This window comes from Cydia strobilella, chromosome 4 (assembly GCF_947568885.1).
Source record: "Cydia strobilella chromosome 4, ilCydStro3.1, whole genome shotgun sequence".
Lineage (NCBI taxonomy): Eukaryota > Metazoa > Arthropoda > Insecta > Lepidoptera > Tortricidae > Cydia > Cydia strobilella.
Window position 1 is genome coordinate 2,458,964 of NC_086044.1, and position 16,855 is coordinate 2,475,818.

Here is a 16,855-nt window from a genome sequence, read left to right on the forward strand (position 1 = left end):
CCCCCACCCCCAAGTGAGGCCCCTTCACGCCATCAGGTCAGTCACTGGATGAGATTGAGTATTGAGACCTAGGTCTTTTTAAAATACGACTCAGGAGCCCTAACCCTTCGGTTTAAATTTTGTAGAGCACACCCAAAAAATTAGGTAGAAGATAAACAAGTGCGAGTCGGACTCGTTCACCGAGGGTTCTGTACTTTTTAGTATTTGTTTGATACTTATAGCGGCAACAGAAATACATCATCTGTGAAAATTTCAACTGTCTCGCTATCACGGTTCATGAGATACAGCCTGGTGACGGACAGACAGACAGACGAACAGTGGAGTTTTAGTAATAGGGTCCCGTTTTTATTTGGGTACGGAACCCTAAAAAAGAAATCGCCTCGAAATCGAAACACTTGTTATTAAACTGGGTTGCGTTGCTTTTTAGTGCGCGCTCACTCGTGCCATGTCTCTCTTTAATATTATATAGAAAATATGCCCAGATTTGCTCCAGAGAAAAACATACCAGCACTGTGCAGCCTCGTAAAGGTTTTTAATGTAAACACTGTTAACTGAATATGTTATACAATATTGGCATTTTGCCTAAAGCAATTTTCTGCCGACTCGCTACAGAAATCTGCAAGCATCATTACATCCATAATCAATTGATAGTCTGAGGCTTGGTTCTCTTGTAAGAAAATGTTGTAAAAAGACCAGACTTGTTCTTTAGTTACTGATGTGAAATGAAACTACGATTCTTTTTCTGTTTTTTATTTATAAATATTTATTATTATAAATAACCTTAGGTTATTTCAGGCTAGGAACTATTTCCAGAGCGACATTTTCAATTAATAGGTGTTTTAACTCAAGATTAAACTTTAAATTTAATATAACTACACGAAAAATATTTTATTTTTCATTACGCTAAAAGTAAATTAGAAAATGCCTTTGTAATGAAATGTTGGAATTCTCTAAGAACAAATTAAATTATTTTCTTTGAAATGATTACATTTTGGTAACTCAAATTACTGTTACTCCTTAATGCATGCATCTTGTTTTCACCTTTGTACCTGTATTTAAATTTATTTTTATGAATATATGTGCAAATTAAGTAGATAGAAAGCGATATTACAGTTTTAATTTGGTGTTTTATAAAAAGAGGGCGACAGGGTTCTCTAGGTTTTGCTTTTCCAATACTATTATGAAGTAAATCTTTCAGAATTCCTCTCACGCTTATTGTTTGTTACATAATAAAAAAAAAATATTGTCAAATAAATTTAACTGGATAAGTCTAATGTAATCCTATTTCTACATGAATAATGACATATTTATAATTGTATGTAAAGTGTGCTAAACAAAAAATGTTAAATGACGTGTAACGCTTGTTATCAATAAACGATTGATTGATTGATTGAATACTAGAGTAAGACCAAGACAAGTCTACAACGGTTTTGATACGACCAGTAAAACCTGTGTCGAATCGTAACGTCGGTAAATAAAGGTAACAAAATGAATTCGCGATAGAACCGATTGTAAATGTGATTTAATATGCGTACAATGCTTATTTCCCATTCATCCACGTTCGTCAAGATCTCCAAGAATCCCGATATTGTGTCGGATACAATTACGTTACTCAGCGGATGTCTACAAGTCGTTTCTTTCTGACAAAACGATGGCCTTCAGCTTTTTCAGAGCTTACGTTATTACACGCTTTTATATACTTTTGAAAGGGAGAAAATGGTGTATAGAAGTTCCTTACAAAATGTATAGATCCCATTATACATTGTCATCCCTCTTGATCAACGAAATTATTTAGTCAATGCTGCCAAATCCGTCTGCCGAAAATTCCGTATACCGTAAAATGGGGTGAGTAGGGTTCGCGGGGAGAGTTGGGTTATGAATGGGGAGAGAAGGTTTGAAAGGGGGGTGAGATGGGTTTTTAGGGCTACTGTTACAAAAATAATGTATTCCAATTTAAAATGGAGCTATAGTAATACACTATGACAATAAGCCTCTATACACTCTATTCTCTTTGGTTAATACTAATAGGCTAACGGACATCTGATATGTATAATAATCTATCAGATATCGGCATCGGCACCCAATTCCAGCAAAATTGTCAATACTATTCTATTCACTCGGTCTTGAAACAGGGTTGTACCGGTTGAACGTTGAACGCGCCGATAATTGGCAACGCGCCTATAATAGGAAGGGTGCCATAACAATATGTAAATTTGTGCACATGCTGCACCGGCCTTCACCTTGCCTCGTGCCTCCCGCCTCGTTGCCTCGTGCTGTCGTCGGCATATCTTCAGCTAAATCAGTTTAAATTTCTTGAAATTTTTATTACTTTACTTTCTTTAAACAGCGAACTAGTTGCATTGCATACGTTTAAGTATAATTGTTATTAAAGAGTTTTTTTGTATATGTACAGTCGAAGGCAAAAATATCGATACAGACAAATGGCTCAAAAATATGTGAACACGACTTTATTGCCTAAGGTGTAAGAGCGTACACATATTTATGAAACAGTCAAGGGCATAAATATATATAGTTCTAGTCTACATACGTAGATATACATATTATGTTATCCGTAACCGTATCTGGTATCCGTATTTTTAAAGTTACTCATAGCTTTTAGGATTCCGTACTAAAAAGGTGAAAAACCCTTATTATTGTGCGATCCATCTGTCTGTTTATAGTCTCGGGTTTTATTTTAGAAAAACGAGAGATTATAAACGATATTCACTTTCTGAATTTATTCAGAAGATAACCGTAGAGTTTCCGATTATTAAGAGTCCCCGGCGAGCTCGGCCGAATTGCACCTTCCCATACAAACGTAGTTCCGCTCTCATTTTAAAACTACGTGTTGGATTGTAATGAAACTTTGGACATATAATAACATGAGGTATATCTATGTCTGTAATTAGTTTATACAGCTCCAACTTTTAAAACAAACTAAATAGAGCAGGTTTTCTATGAAAATTGAAAAACTTAAATACGCTGTATTTATTCAACTTTGGTATCTGAAGCTACCTAAACTAATTACAGGCATAGATCCTACATACCTTATCCTATTGTAAGTACAAAGTTTCAGAGCAATCTAGCTAGTTATTTTAAAATGAGAGCGAAATTACGTTTGCATGGAGAACCGAGCTTGCTGTGGACTCTTAATCTAAAATCGTGGAATGTGTCTTAAGCGAGGTCATATCTCTATGGAAACTATCGCATGAAAATCAGACGCCACGTTTACCCACAATGATGTAATGGCTAGAAAACATTTATTTACGTCCTTTAGAATCCATACAATAAGCCGATCGATCCAACGTGCATGGCTAACGTGACTGCACTGCCGGGGTTTCTGAATTCCGGGTTCTCACGAAGACTTATTGAATAAGATATGGTCAGTATTGCTGTCCTAGTTGCTAGTATAATGTTAGAAGAAGATAAATCATATACAGCGTCATACTTGTGCAGAAATAGTAGGACTATTAATTTTTACTTACCTGTAAATATAAGAGACGAACTCTCCACCAAAAAGCCTCTCTCATACAATCGAAGATAGGGTCTCATTTTTAGGGTTCCGTACCCAAAGGGTAAAAACGGGACCCTATTACTAAGACTCCTCTGTCCGTCTGTCTGTCACCAGGCTGTATCTCATGAACCGTGATGGCTAGACAGTTGAAATTTACACAGATGATGTATTTCTGTTGCCGCTATAACAACAAATACTAAAAAGTACGGAACCCTCGGTGGGCGAGTCCGGCTCGCACTTGTCCGGTTTTTCTTTGCTCAGTTACTTGTTACCAACGCAACATTTCCCTTTCTTTGATAAAAGTCTGTCGCCCATCATCTCATTTATTCGCGTTTCAAAATCTCACGCAAAGCTAACCTAAATATTAACCATTGAAAATTTCTCCTCCTATTATAGCAGTCTTTTTCAGCAAGTTTAGTACTTAGAGTTTTGAATGATTCACGGTTAGTTTCACTAGACTTATATTGACCGGGATATAGACCGTGATTACTTTTTGTATTATTTGTGAGCTCCCGATATTTCGACGCAGTTACATGCATCATGTTCACGGGTGACTGAAGATAGCGGGTGGGTGTCAAAGTTGTGTAGACAGCGCTCTGTCTACCCTCATTCTAGCGCGTCGGCTGCGTTCACTTTCAACGTTACCAACGGTCGCATTCACACTTGTTGCATGTAACTGCGTCGAAATATCGGGAGCTCACAAATAATACAAAAGGTAATCACAGTCTATATCCCGGTCAATATAAGTCTAAGTTTAGTACTTGATTAGATTACCAAGCTTTCACAGTTGAAATGCCCTCAAGCTTGCGGCTAGGCCTTTTATTAAAACCCTAGAATTGCTAAACTGGCTAAAGTTTTCTTAGAATTGAATAAAGCGTTACCTACTTTTGAGTGTTTGCCGCTGGCAATACGAGTATTAATAATATAATCTTGGTCGGAAAAATATAATTCTGTAGAAAATGTGTCAGTAATAATCTAGCTTTTTTAATAACAAAACTTCCGTGAGACATAGACATATTAAATATATTAATAACGGGTCACTCACACACTTACGGGACTTAAAACACGTGAGTGACCCGTTATTAATATATTTAATAATCTAGCTTAATTGAAATTGGAGATTTTTGATGAAATAAAAAGGAGCCGTAACTTGTTGTTTTGGTAGATATACGCGTGATGAGAGATGAGATATGATATACCTAGATGAGATATACGCGTGCGTGCGTGAGGGACAGAACATACGCCATGCGACAATATGATTGGTCGGGTTATTTGTTGCCCACCATAAACCATGCTAAATTTACGATTTGGAACATAGACATAGTATATGTATAGGTAGTTATAGACGCGCCACCGAGCGATCGGTGGTAAGAGTAAGAATATCGCTCCCTGCCGAGGTTTTCCCGAGGGGCTACAGTATGGGGTTCTTCAAAAAAGGAGTGTTGGCAACGCGCGTGTAATATCTCCGGTGTTGCAGGCGTCCATAGGCTACGGTAACTGCTTACCATCAGGTGGGCCGTATGCTTGATTGCCACAAAATATTCATATAAAATTTGGGCAGCATAAGATTTTTTCTCGTTCACTCTTATAAATTTCGGTATTTCGCCATCGCCTCCTACCTATGGTGATAAGGACAAAGTATGGCACTATTTTCTCTTTCCTCTTATATTAGGAATCGCAATAAAACTATCTTTCTCATCAAACAGTGTCAGGCCCTTGGTTTGGAATGAAAAAATGTGAGACTGTGACAAGGACAAACAATAATAGCGCTTTTTCTACTCCTACTGAAAGATACATAAGATCGATCGACTTTATTATTGCAAATGCCATGCAGAGTCAGCTTGGTCCGACTTTATGCTAGTTAAGTAGGTAATTGCAGTATAGTCCGACAAGAAACTGTAGAAAATTATTGAGGGCGCCGCTTCCTACGTAAGTGTCACATTTTTTGACGTAAAATGCTTAAATATGGCAACAATTTAGTATGTTTTTTTTAGTTCCACTTTATTTAATTTCTACCATTTTATGTCGCACTATAGGTAATATATTGGTACTGCTTCATAAAATCAGTACCTATCTATGTTATTTTCTCTCAGGCGACGACACTTGGTATAAGATTGTCCCTCGGGTCAAAATTAGCTATCTACTTATTCCATTTTATATAATTTATACCATTTTATGTCGCACTATAGGTAATATATTGGTACTGCTTCATAAAATCAGTACCTATCTATGTTATTTTCTCTCAGGCGACGACACTTGGTATAAGATTGTCCCTCGGGTCAAAATTAGCTATCTACTTATTCCATTTTATATAATTTATACCATTTTATGTCGCACTATAGGTAATATATTGGTACTGCTTCATAAAATCAGTACCTATCTATGTTATTTTCTCTCAGGCGACGACACTTGGTATAAGATTGTCCCTCGGGTCAAAATTAGCTATCTACTTATTCCATTTTATATAATTTATACCATTTTATGTCGCACTATAGGTAATATATTGGTACTGCTTCATAAAATCACTACCTATCTATGTTATTTTCTCTCAGGCGACGACACTTGGTATAAGATTGTCCCTCGGGTCAAAATTAGCTATCTACTTATTCCATTTTATATAATTTATACCATTTTATGTCGCACTATAGGTAATATATTGGTACTGCTTCATAAAATCAGTACCTATCTGTTATTTTCTCTCAGGCGACGACACTTGGTAAGATTGTCCCTCGGGTCAAAATTAGCCCAAAAAAGGGTGAGAGAAAAGAAAACCGCCATTTAGAAATTCTATCTAATTTTCTAAAGGTCGAGAGATTGAAAAAAATCCTGATGTTTTTGATTCTAAAAAACTGGTTAATATATTTTTAAAAACGATGCAGGAAAGTATAACAAAAATTAAAATATATGTCCATAATCAAAGTGCTGTACAATTAATTTCCACCTCAGCAGCTCGAACAAGCCTACTTTCGTGAAGAAAGTGCTACTTTCCTCACTCCAGGGAGTGAAACAAAGTAGCTTTTTAATTTAGTGAAGGCCATGAACTGCCACTTCATACTTTGAGTACAAATTTTTTTGTTTGTTTCTCTGAATTATTCTGTGTAATTCGAAATACATTTTAGCTTTTAATATGTTCTCACTACTGAGGAGAAAAAATTATGTGTGCAACACGAGAGCAAAGTTATTTTACATCTCGTGTTTTTGAGTTCCTCGCTACGCTCAAGATTCTAACTTAGAATCACTCGCTTCGCTCGTGATTCAATTATAGAATCTTTCGCTATCTCGGGACTTAAAATAAACACTCGCACGAAAAACCAACTTTCCTCTCTTGTTGCACAAATAACTATTCCACCGTGGAAATGTTTAGTATAAGAATGAAAATGACGTAGTTCCTTTTTATAATATTTTTATACATATATTATAATTGTTTGTTATTCAAAAGAAAGCGTTAATGGAACAATAAAAGGATGGGATGAAATAGGGCATTTTCCAGCAGCTGTTTTTCTCCAAAGGTAGTTCAACATTCGATATCGGATTGGACAGTGTGAAAACGCTCTTATACTGGTTTCCGAGGCGAATACTCGGTAAGGGTTGAGGGTAGTAGCCAGAGCCTTGGCAGGCCACTTACCGCTCTCAAGTGATTTCTTATTCGCCGCGTCACTTCCATGGGCCGCCGTGATTCAGCTTTTCTGGAAAGTATGAAAAACACGCTGAAAAGATTGCCGAAAAGAAAAAATGGTCTGGAAATTTGCAAAGGGTACAAACGCAAAAAATAAGTGTTTTTGAAGGTATTTTATTGAGATGACGGAGCATACCTAAATATTTATTTTACCAGTCGCTTACCAACGCTAAATTTTTGATCTTTTTGAGAAGTTTCGATTTGACACTATCAAAATCAAAAATTAGCTGAAGTAAAAAGTTGCGTTCATATGCGCCATTCTTGAGGAATGTTCCCGAAATGAGTGTCTTTTATTGAAGAATCTCGCTCTCTACATCTCTCACGTAATTCTCCGGTTTCAATTCAATTATTTTTATTAAATTCTCGTTGTCGTGTTATAAACATAATTCAACGAGACGTGCCCCGGTTGCATCGCAAAATAATCACCTCAAATGGCATTGCTAATTGAAAACATCAGGCAATATTGGAGGAAACGTTACTGAATAAATAATATCCCAGACAGTGTTGGCCGAACGCTAATGCCATTAACCATTAAAAATTAACAATTAAAAAGGTTAATGGCCATTAACCATTAGCCATTTAATTCGGATTAAAGTTAATTCGGATTAAATTTCTGAGACGTTAATGGCCATTGAAGTTAATTCGGATTAACTTTAATTCGGATTAACTTCAATGGCCATTAAAGTTTCAAAAAATTAATTAGAATTACTCTCAATTGCATTAACGTCTAATAAAATTACATTCGTGATATTTTAAAATGAGACAGCAAAATGACCCTGACTGAACCCTGGCAGTAGTAGCAGTACCTACCTACTACCTAGTAGAATTCTGGTTTGGTGCAACACAGACATACGCGGTTTTGGTCATTTAAATCGTCTTGATGAGCACTTCGGAGAGCCGTACCCATGATAGAGCTGATGCTGAACCCTGGCAGTACCTAATGGATCTAAGGTTTGGTGCAACATAGGCACACGCTGTTTTAGTCATCCGACTCGTCTTGATGAGCACTTCGGAGAGCCATACCCATGATAGAGCTGATGCTGAACCCTGGCAGTACCTAATGGATCTAAGGTTTGGTGCAACATAGGCACACGCTGTTTTAGTCATCCGACTCGTCTTGATGAGCACTTAGGAGAGCAGTACCCATGATAGAGCTGATGCTGAACCCTGGCAGTACCTAGTGGATCTAAGGTTTGGTGCAACATAGGCACACGCTGTTTTAGTCACCCGACTCGTCTTGATGAGCACTTAGGAGAGCAGTACCCATAATGGAGCTGATGCTGAACCCTGGCAGTACCTAGCGGAACTAAGGTTTGGTGCAACATAGGCACACGCTGTTTTAGTCATCCGACTCGTCTTGATGAGCACTTAGGAGAGCAGTACCCATGATAGAGCTGATGCTGAACCCTGGCACTACCTAGTGGATCTAAGGTTTGGTGCAACATAGGCACACGCTGTTTTAGTCACCCGACTCGTCTTGATGAGCACTTAGGAGAGCGGTACCCATGATAGAGCTGATGCTGAACCCTGGCAGTACCTAGTGGATCTAAGGTTTGGTGCAACATAGGCACACGCTGTTTTAGTCACCCGACTCGTCTTGATGAGCACTTAGGAGAGCAGTACCCATAATGGAGCTGATGCTGAACCCTGGCAGTACCTAGTGGATCTAAGGTTTGGTGCAACATAGGCACACGCTGTTTTAGTCACCCGACTCGTCTTGATGAGCACTTAGGAGAGCAGTACCCATGATAGAGCTGATGCTGAACCCTGGCAGTACCTAGTGGATCTAAGGTTTGGTGCAACATAGGCACACGCTGTTTTAGTCACCCGACTCGTCTTGATGAGCACTTAGGAGAGCGGTACCCATGATAGAGCTGATGCTGAACCCTGGCAGTACCTAGTGGATCTAAGGTTTGGTGCAACATAGGCACACGCTGTTTTAGTCACCCGACTCGTCTTGATGAGCACTTAGGAGAGCGGTACCCATGATAGAGCTGATGCTGAACCCTGGCAGTACCTAGTGGATCTAAGGTTTGGTGCAACATAGCCACACGCTGTTTTAGTCACCCGACTCGTCTTGATGAGCACTTAGGAGAGCAGTACCCATGATAGAGCCGATGCTGAACCCTGGCAGTACCTAGTGGATCTAAGGTTTGGTGCAACATAGGCACACGCTGTTTTAGTCACCCGACTCGTCTTGATGAGCACTTAGGAGAGCGGTACCCATGATAGAGCTGATGCTGAACCCTGGCACTACCTAGTGGATCTAAGGTTTGGTGCAACATAGGCACACGCTGTTTTAGTCACCCGACTCGTCTTGATGAGCACTTAGGAGAGCAGTACCCATGATAGAGCTGATGCTGAACCCTGGCAGTACCTAGTGGATCTAAGGTTTGGTGCAACATAGGCACACGCTGTTTTAGTCACCCGACTCGTCTTGATGAGCACTTAGGAGAGCGGTACCCATGATAGAGCTGATGCTGAACCCTGGCAGTACCTAGTGGATCTAAGGTTTGGTGCAACATAGGCACACGCTGTTTTAGTCACCCGACTCGTCTTGATGAGCACTTAGGAGAGCAGTACCCATGATAGAGCCGATGCTGAACCCTGGCAGTACCTAGTGGATCTAAGGTTTGGTGCAACATAGGCACACGCTGTTTTAGTCACCCGACTCGTCTTGATGAGCACTTAGGACAGCAGTACCCATGATAGAGCTGATGCTGAACCCTGGCAGTACCTAGTGGATCTAAGGTTTGGTGCAACATAGACACACGCTGTTTAGGTCATCCGACTCGTCTTGATGAGCACTTAGGAGAGCAGTACCCATGATAGAGCTGATGCTGAACCCTGGCAGTACCTAGTGGATCTAAGGTTTGGTGCAACATAGGCACCCGCTGTTTTAGTCACCCGACTCGTCTTGATGAGCACTTAGGAGAGCGGTACCCACGATAGAGCTGATGCTGAACCCTGGCAGTACCTAGTGGATCTAAGGTTTGGTGCAACATAGGCACGCGCTGTTTTGGTCATCTGACTCGTCTTGATGAGCACTTAGGAGAGCGGTACCCATGATAGAGCTGATGCTGCACCCTGGCAGTACCTAGTGGATCTAAGGTTTGGTGCAACATAGGCACGCGCTGTTTAGGTCATCCGACTCGTCTTGATGAGCACTTAGAAGAGCAGTACCCATGATAGAGCTGATGCTGAACCCTGGCAGTACCTAGTGGGTCTAAGGTTTGGTGCAACATAGGCACACGCTGTTTTAGTCATCCGACTCGTCTTGATGAGCACTTAGGAGAGCGGTACCCATGATAGAGCTGATGCTGAACCCTGGCAGTACCTAGTGGATCTAAGGTTTGGTGCAACATAGGCACACGCTGTTTTAGTCACCCGACTCGTCTTGATGAGCACTTAGGAGAGCAGTACCCATAATGGAGCTGACGCTGAACCCTGGCAGTACCTAGTGGATCTAAGGTTTGGTGCAACATAGGCACACGCTGTTTTAGTCACCCGACTCGTCTTGATGAGCACTTAGGAGAGCAGTACCCATGATAGAGCTGATGCTGAACCCTGGCAGTACCTAGTGGATCTAAGGTTTGGTGCAACATAGGCACACGCTGTTTTAGTCACCCGACTCGTCTTGATGAGCACTTAGGAGAGCGGTACCCATGATAGAGCTGATGCTGAACCCTGGCAGTACCTAGTGGATCTAAGGTTTGGTGCAACATAGGCACACGCTGTTTTAGTCACCCGACTCGTCTTGATGAGCACTTAGTAGAGCGGTACCCATGATAGAGCTGATGCTGAACCCTGGCAGTACCTAGTGGATCTAAGGTTTGGTGCAACATAGGCACGCGCTGTTTAGGTCGTCCGACTCGTCTTGATGAGCACTTAGGAGAGCAGTACCCATGATAGAGCTGATGCTGAACCCTGGCAGTACCTAGTGGATCTAAGGTTTGGTGCAACATAGGCACCCGCTGTTTTAGTCACCCGACTCGTCTTGATGAGCACTTAGGAGAGCGGTACCCACGATAGAGCTGATGCTGAACCCTGGCAGTACCTAGTGGATCTAAGGTTTGGTGCAACATTGGCACGCACTGTTTAGGTCGTCCGACACGTCTTGATGAGCACTTAGGAGAGCGGTACCCATGATAGAGCTGATGCCCAAAACAGCGCGTGCCTATATTGCACCAAACCTTAGATCCACTAGGTACTGCCAGGGTTCAGCATCAGCTCCATTATGGGTACTGCTCTCCTAAGTGCTCATCAAGACGAGTCGGGTGACTAAAACAGCGTGTGCCTATGTTACACCAAACCTTAGATCCTCTAGGTACTGCCAGGGTTCAGCATCAGCTCTATCATGGGTACCGCTCTCCTAAGTGCTCATCAAGACGAGTCGGGTGACTAAAACAGCGTGTGCCTATGTTGCACCAAACCTTAGATCCACTAGGTAGTGCCAGGGTTCAGCATCAGCTCTATCATGGGTACTGCTCTCCTAAGTGCTCATCAAGACGAGTCGGATGACTAAAACAGCGTGTGCCTATGTTGCACCAAACCTTAGTTCCGCTAGGTACTGCCAGGGTTCAGCATCAGCTCCATTATGGGTACTGCTCTCCTAAGTGCTCATCAAGACGAGTCGGGTGACTAAAACAGCGTGTGCCTATGTTGCACCAAACCTTAGATCCACTAGGTACTGCCAGGGTTCAGCATCAGCTCTATCATGGGTACTGCTCTCCTAAGTGCTCATCAAGACGAGTCGGATGACTAAAACAGCGTGTGCCTATGTTGCACCAAACCTTAGATCCATTAGGTACTGCCAGGGTTCAGCATCAGCTCTATCATGGGTATGGCTCTCCGAAGTGCTCATCAAGACGAGTCGGATGACTAAAACAGCGTGTGCCTATGTTGCACCAAACCTTAGATCCATTAGGTACTGCCAGGGTTCAGCATCAGCTCTATCATGGGTACGGCTCTCCGAACTGCTCATCAAGACGATTTAAATGACCAAAACCGCGTATGTCTGTGTTGCACCAAACCAGAATTCTACTAGGTAGTAGGTAGGTACTGCTACTACTGCCAGGGTTCAGTCAGGGTCATTTTGCTGTCTCATTTTAAAATATCACGAATGTAATTTTATTAGACGTTAATGCAATTGAGAGTAATTCTAATTAATTTTTTGAAACTTTAATGGCCATTTAAGTTAATCCGAATTAAAGTTAATCCGAATTAACTTCAATGGCCATTAACGTCTCAAAAATTTAATCCGAATTAACTTTAATCCGAATTAACTTTAATGCAATTGGTTAATGGCGGAACTAATGGTTAATAAAATTGATCAATGGTTAATTAAAATTAACAATTACGGCCAACACTGATCCCAGATATGCAAATACGAGTAGGTCTATTTCAAGTATGAATTCGTTAACAGGCTTGACCCCTATAATAATAAATCGGTAATTCTCAAAAACATGTCCGCGGTCTAATTGCCGCGACCTATAACTAAAAAATGTCTGAAAAGAGTTGTGGCAATTAGACGCAACCGCAGACATATTCTCAGAGAATCACCTAAATATAATATAATATATCATTAACACTCTTAATTTACTTATCAGTTAGTACCAGTAGCCTCTACCGTTTGCATTATAGGTAGATAAAGGAATATCAGGACCCGAAAAGTAGTGTAAAATATTGTAGCCGCAGTTTTGACAGCTAAAGTGGATGGTACGCGGCAGTGGCGGATATCCCCTAAGGCCAAGTAGGCCCGGGCCTAGAGCGGCAGCAAGCAAGATGAGTGCTGAGAAAGGGGCGGCAAGTAGTTACTACAAAGCCTGGGGCCTAGAGTGGTCAGGACTGCAAATCCGCTCCTGGTACGCGGTGTCTCTTGTGGTAACTGGGTTGCTAAACGTTACAGCTAGATTGCATAGTTAACGAATAGGTAATGAATGTATAGTTTGTCAAAGGACTGTCTCATTTCAAACATAGACAGAGAGATCATACTATCTTTGTCTTACACTAGTACTTACTAGGACCCAAAAGAAAAGGATGAGTATAGTTTTTTTTGTTCTTATTTACTGACAATTTAGTTTGACCAACTATACCTACGGGGCCGTCAGCGCCCTTTATTCTAGCAGTCAATATACTCGCAAGGTTTTGCAGTGTACCCGTCTATAAGTATTTATATTTCTATATCTTACCTTTAATCAGCAAAAGTACAGCAAAGTTAAAAGGAAGTATTAAAAAGCGGCCCACTGACCTACTTGTTATGAGCCCAACGTGACGTAAGGTATTAGATCCCTTACATATTGTGCTATTTGTGCTGAAACAGACGGGGAATTTCAGGAGATATTGGCAAATTTTACTGAGTTTTTACTAGACATGCTACCGTAAAAACACGTTTTAGGTGAACATGCGTTTTTCGTAGTTAAAATAAAACTGGTTTACCGTATCCACAGTATATGTCTGTGACCGTATCATGTGACGAGTTTTCACTAATTAAAACTGGTTTTCCAAAACGCCATGGTGAAAACCAGTTTTAACTAAGTCACTTTCAGTCATAAATTAGTTTTCGCAAAGTGCCTTGGTGAAAACTAGTTTTGGACCTCGCTTTAAATATTTTTATTACGCCTGAGCAATAGTCCACCGGGTAGTAAAAATAGTAGGTACCTACTATCATATGAAATCTCACCATGGTTCGGATAAAAGTAATTGTCAGTGGCTATCGGTGTCAAAGTAATCCTTTGGACACTGTAAAGTTATTTTCCCCTCACTAGCTCGGAAAGCCGTCTATTATCCTTTAAAACAAGCGGGGAAAAACGCATTTTATCCACTAGTGGGGAAAGTAATTTGACCTTGGATGGAGCGTGTTTAAGTAGCTTGACAGATAATAAAACGTAAAACGCTCATGATAATGGTTCGTTCGATATTAATTATCATTAAATAAATGGTTTGAGAATCTAATAAAAAATACCAAATTTAGCTTTATTTAATAATTTTAAGTCATAAACTTTAAAATTCCATAAGAAACGTTAGATTTTTTGTAATGATGTTAAATATAATTCGGAACGCACAAGTTGAGTCGATGCAATTTCAAAACGCATCGTTGACATTTCATACGTCAGAACAGAAATGTCAACATTGTCAACAAAATTTTTACTGTTCTTCTCACCGACTCACGTAAAAATCAGAATTTCTAGTGTTTTCTGTTATAATATCGTAAAAAAAATTGTGATTCCAGTGATGAAGATGATCTAACGCCTGTGGATGTTGCACTTTCCTCGCTATAGTGAGGGGAAAAGTTTTGTGTTACACACGGGTGCAAATGTATTTTACTTCTCGTGTGTTGAAACACTCGCTACGCTCAGGATTCTATTTTAGAACCACTCGCTTCGCTCGTGGTTCAACTATAGAATCCTTTCGCTTGCTCATGTTTCAATTCCACACTCGCGGGTAAAATACAACTTTGCACCCTTGTATAACAAATAACTATTTCGCCTACATTGTCTTTAAGGCGCACTTGCACCATCCCACTAACCCGAGGTTAAGCGGTGAAACCGTTAACCCAGTGTCTAATTGTACTGGTAACCATGGTAAATCCAGGTTTAACAGGTTAACTCGTGTTAGTCGAATGGTGGAAGTGGGCCTGAGACTTCTAGAGAACATCTTATGTAAGCCGGTAAGAATCGAGTTTAAAGAACGCCCCATCAGGCCATCATCTATCAGTGATGCTGAGGCCCCATCAGGCCATCACTGATAGATATCCACCCCCTCAGACTCCTACTTTTGGGTCACGGCGCGACCCAACATGGATAATACGGCCTTTTACATTCCTATTCGATACGCATAATAAAGTCATAAAGGAGGGTTGTAAAATTGGGTAAAAAACAGCAATTTTTCCCTTTAGCCCTAAACTTATACAATTAGATACTAGTTGTGAATGTGAACTACACGATTTTGCGTCCAAAGTTTTTAAGATAGAGTTGCCATTATTTTGCGTTGTGAATTTATGATGGAGGCGATTGATTCTATGTGTTTTTATTAGTCTGAGGTAAAACGTGATAACTTTTTTAGATTTAATGTTTCAAAGAAATATATATGTACAATTGTACATTAGGAAATGTGAATGTATAAAAATAATATAACAGCAATCATTTTACCTATAGCTACAAAACGTTTAACGAAATCGACAATATAGGTACATAATATATCAGCATACATGCATGCAGCGCTCATTAACATCCCTTGAGTTGCAGGCGTCCATAGGCTACGGTGATCGCTTACCATCAGGCGGGCCGTGTGCTTGTTTGCCATTGACGTAGTATAAATATAAATAAACTGACCACTCAAAAGACGCGTAGCGAAGCACTTTAGCACTAATTAAGACAGCTTACAAATGAACCACAAAGCACTTATCGTAACTAAGTGCCAAATAACCAAATATAATAACATCGTGGCGCGTTCGCTAAAACAATATGCTCCTAACAGGTCAAGGTCGGTTCGTATCCCAGCCGGGGTCGTTCCCAACCGTTACCTGCCCTTAAAACCAATATAAAAATGAACTTGATGACAGTAACAATTGTACGTTATCATGGATCATCTTATACTAGTTTTGAAAGTTCTCGATAAAGTGGGAATACAGGGTAGGTTTCTATTATAGTTACTGAACTAGCAAAACGTTAGTCTTTTAAGGGGCCCACTGACTATCAGTCCGCCGGACGATATCGGCCTGTCAGTTGTTCGGAACTGTCAAATTTTTGTTCTAACTGACAGGTCGATATCGTCCGGCGGACTGATAGTCAGTGGGTCCCTTTACAAATGTTTTACTAGATTAACTATGCTACGGTTTTCGTATATAAAATATGTGGCAATTTTTTTAAGCATTGTCCCTATCTAAATTAAGAAACAGAAATGCTTTAGAGTCTAAAGTTTAGACTAACTTTGGCTAGTTATTAGTGCCTAGTAAAACTGTTATAAAATATTTTTTTTCTACTGCAACCTACAGGGTAAAATATAATCTCATCATCTTTAGAAGTGTATAAGTACTTTAGTTAATTTTCTAAATAATATAAAACATAAATATAAAATCGTAGCCTAAACTTCTTAAACTACTTAATTTAGGCTATAATAACTATAAAATTAAAGGGTAAAAATCACTTGTCACACAACGTCAACAGGGTAGCTAGTTGACTGACTAGTCAAATCAGTTTTTATTTTCGAATGAAGACATACACGGCGACGCCCAAGCTCGACTACTGCAGTTGGTAATACGAGCTGAAGATAGATCAGGTCGAGGATTCAGACCCTGACATCATTTCGTGTCATTACGGTGAGTGAAGGAGAAAGCTTAGAGAGACAGAGAGAGCAGTCAAAACATTCATATTTCTATGGTCGAAACGATTAGCCACTATGGAATTTATGTGAAAAATAGAACAATGACGTCACGGACAAGTTACCTACTCTTTATATTTTATTCGGATTTATTAAATAGAAATGGTGCCTGAAAAAAATGTATATCTATGTTTTTCTAATATTTTACTGGTGGTTTATTTCGTGCATGATGTGAAATAATTTATTTTAAATACAGTCAACATACCTATTTGGGAAACGCGACAAGGAAAAAATTATGCAGTAAATGTAACAGGAACCGAGGTTGAACCCTGAATCCCAAAAGG

General features: G+C 40.0%; 1 protein-coding gene across 2 annotated transcripts in view; it reads left to right on the top strand.

Annotated features, from left to right (window-relative positions):
* The window catches only part of LOC134740489 (dual specificity tyrosine-phosphorylation-regulated kinase 2), a 116,710-nt gene that overhangs the window by 36,631 nt on the left and 63,224 nt on the right, over positions 1–16,855 (top strand). The gene's annotated exons all lie outside the window — the stretch shown is intronic.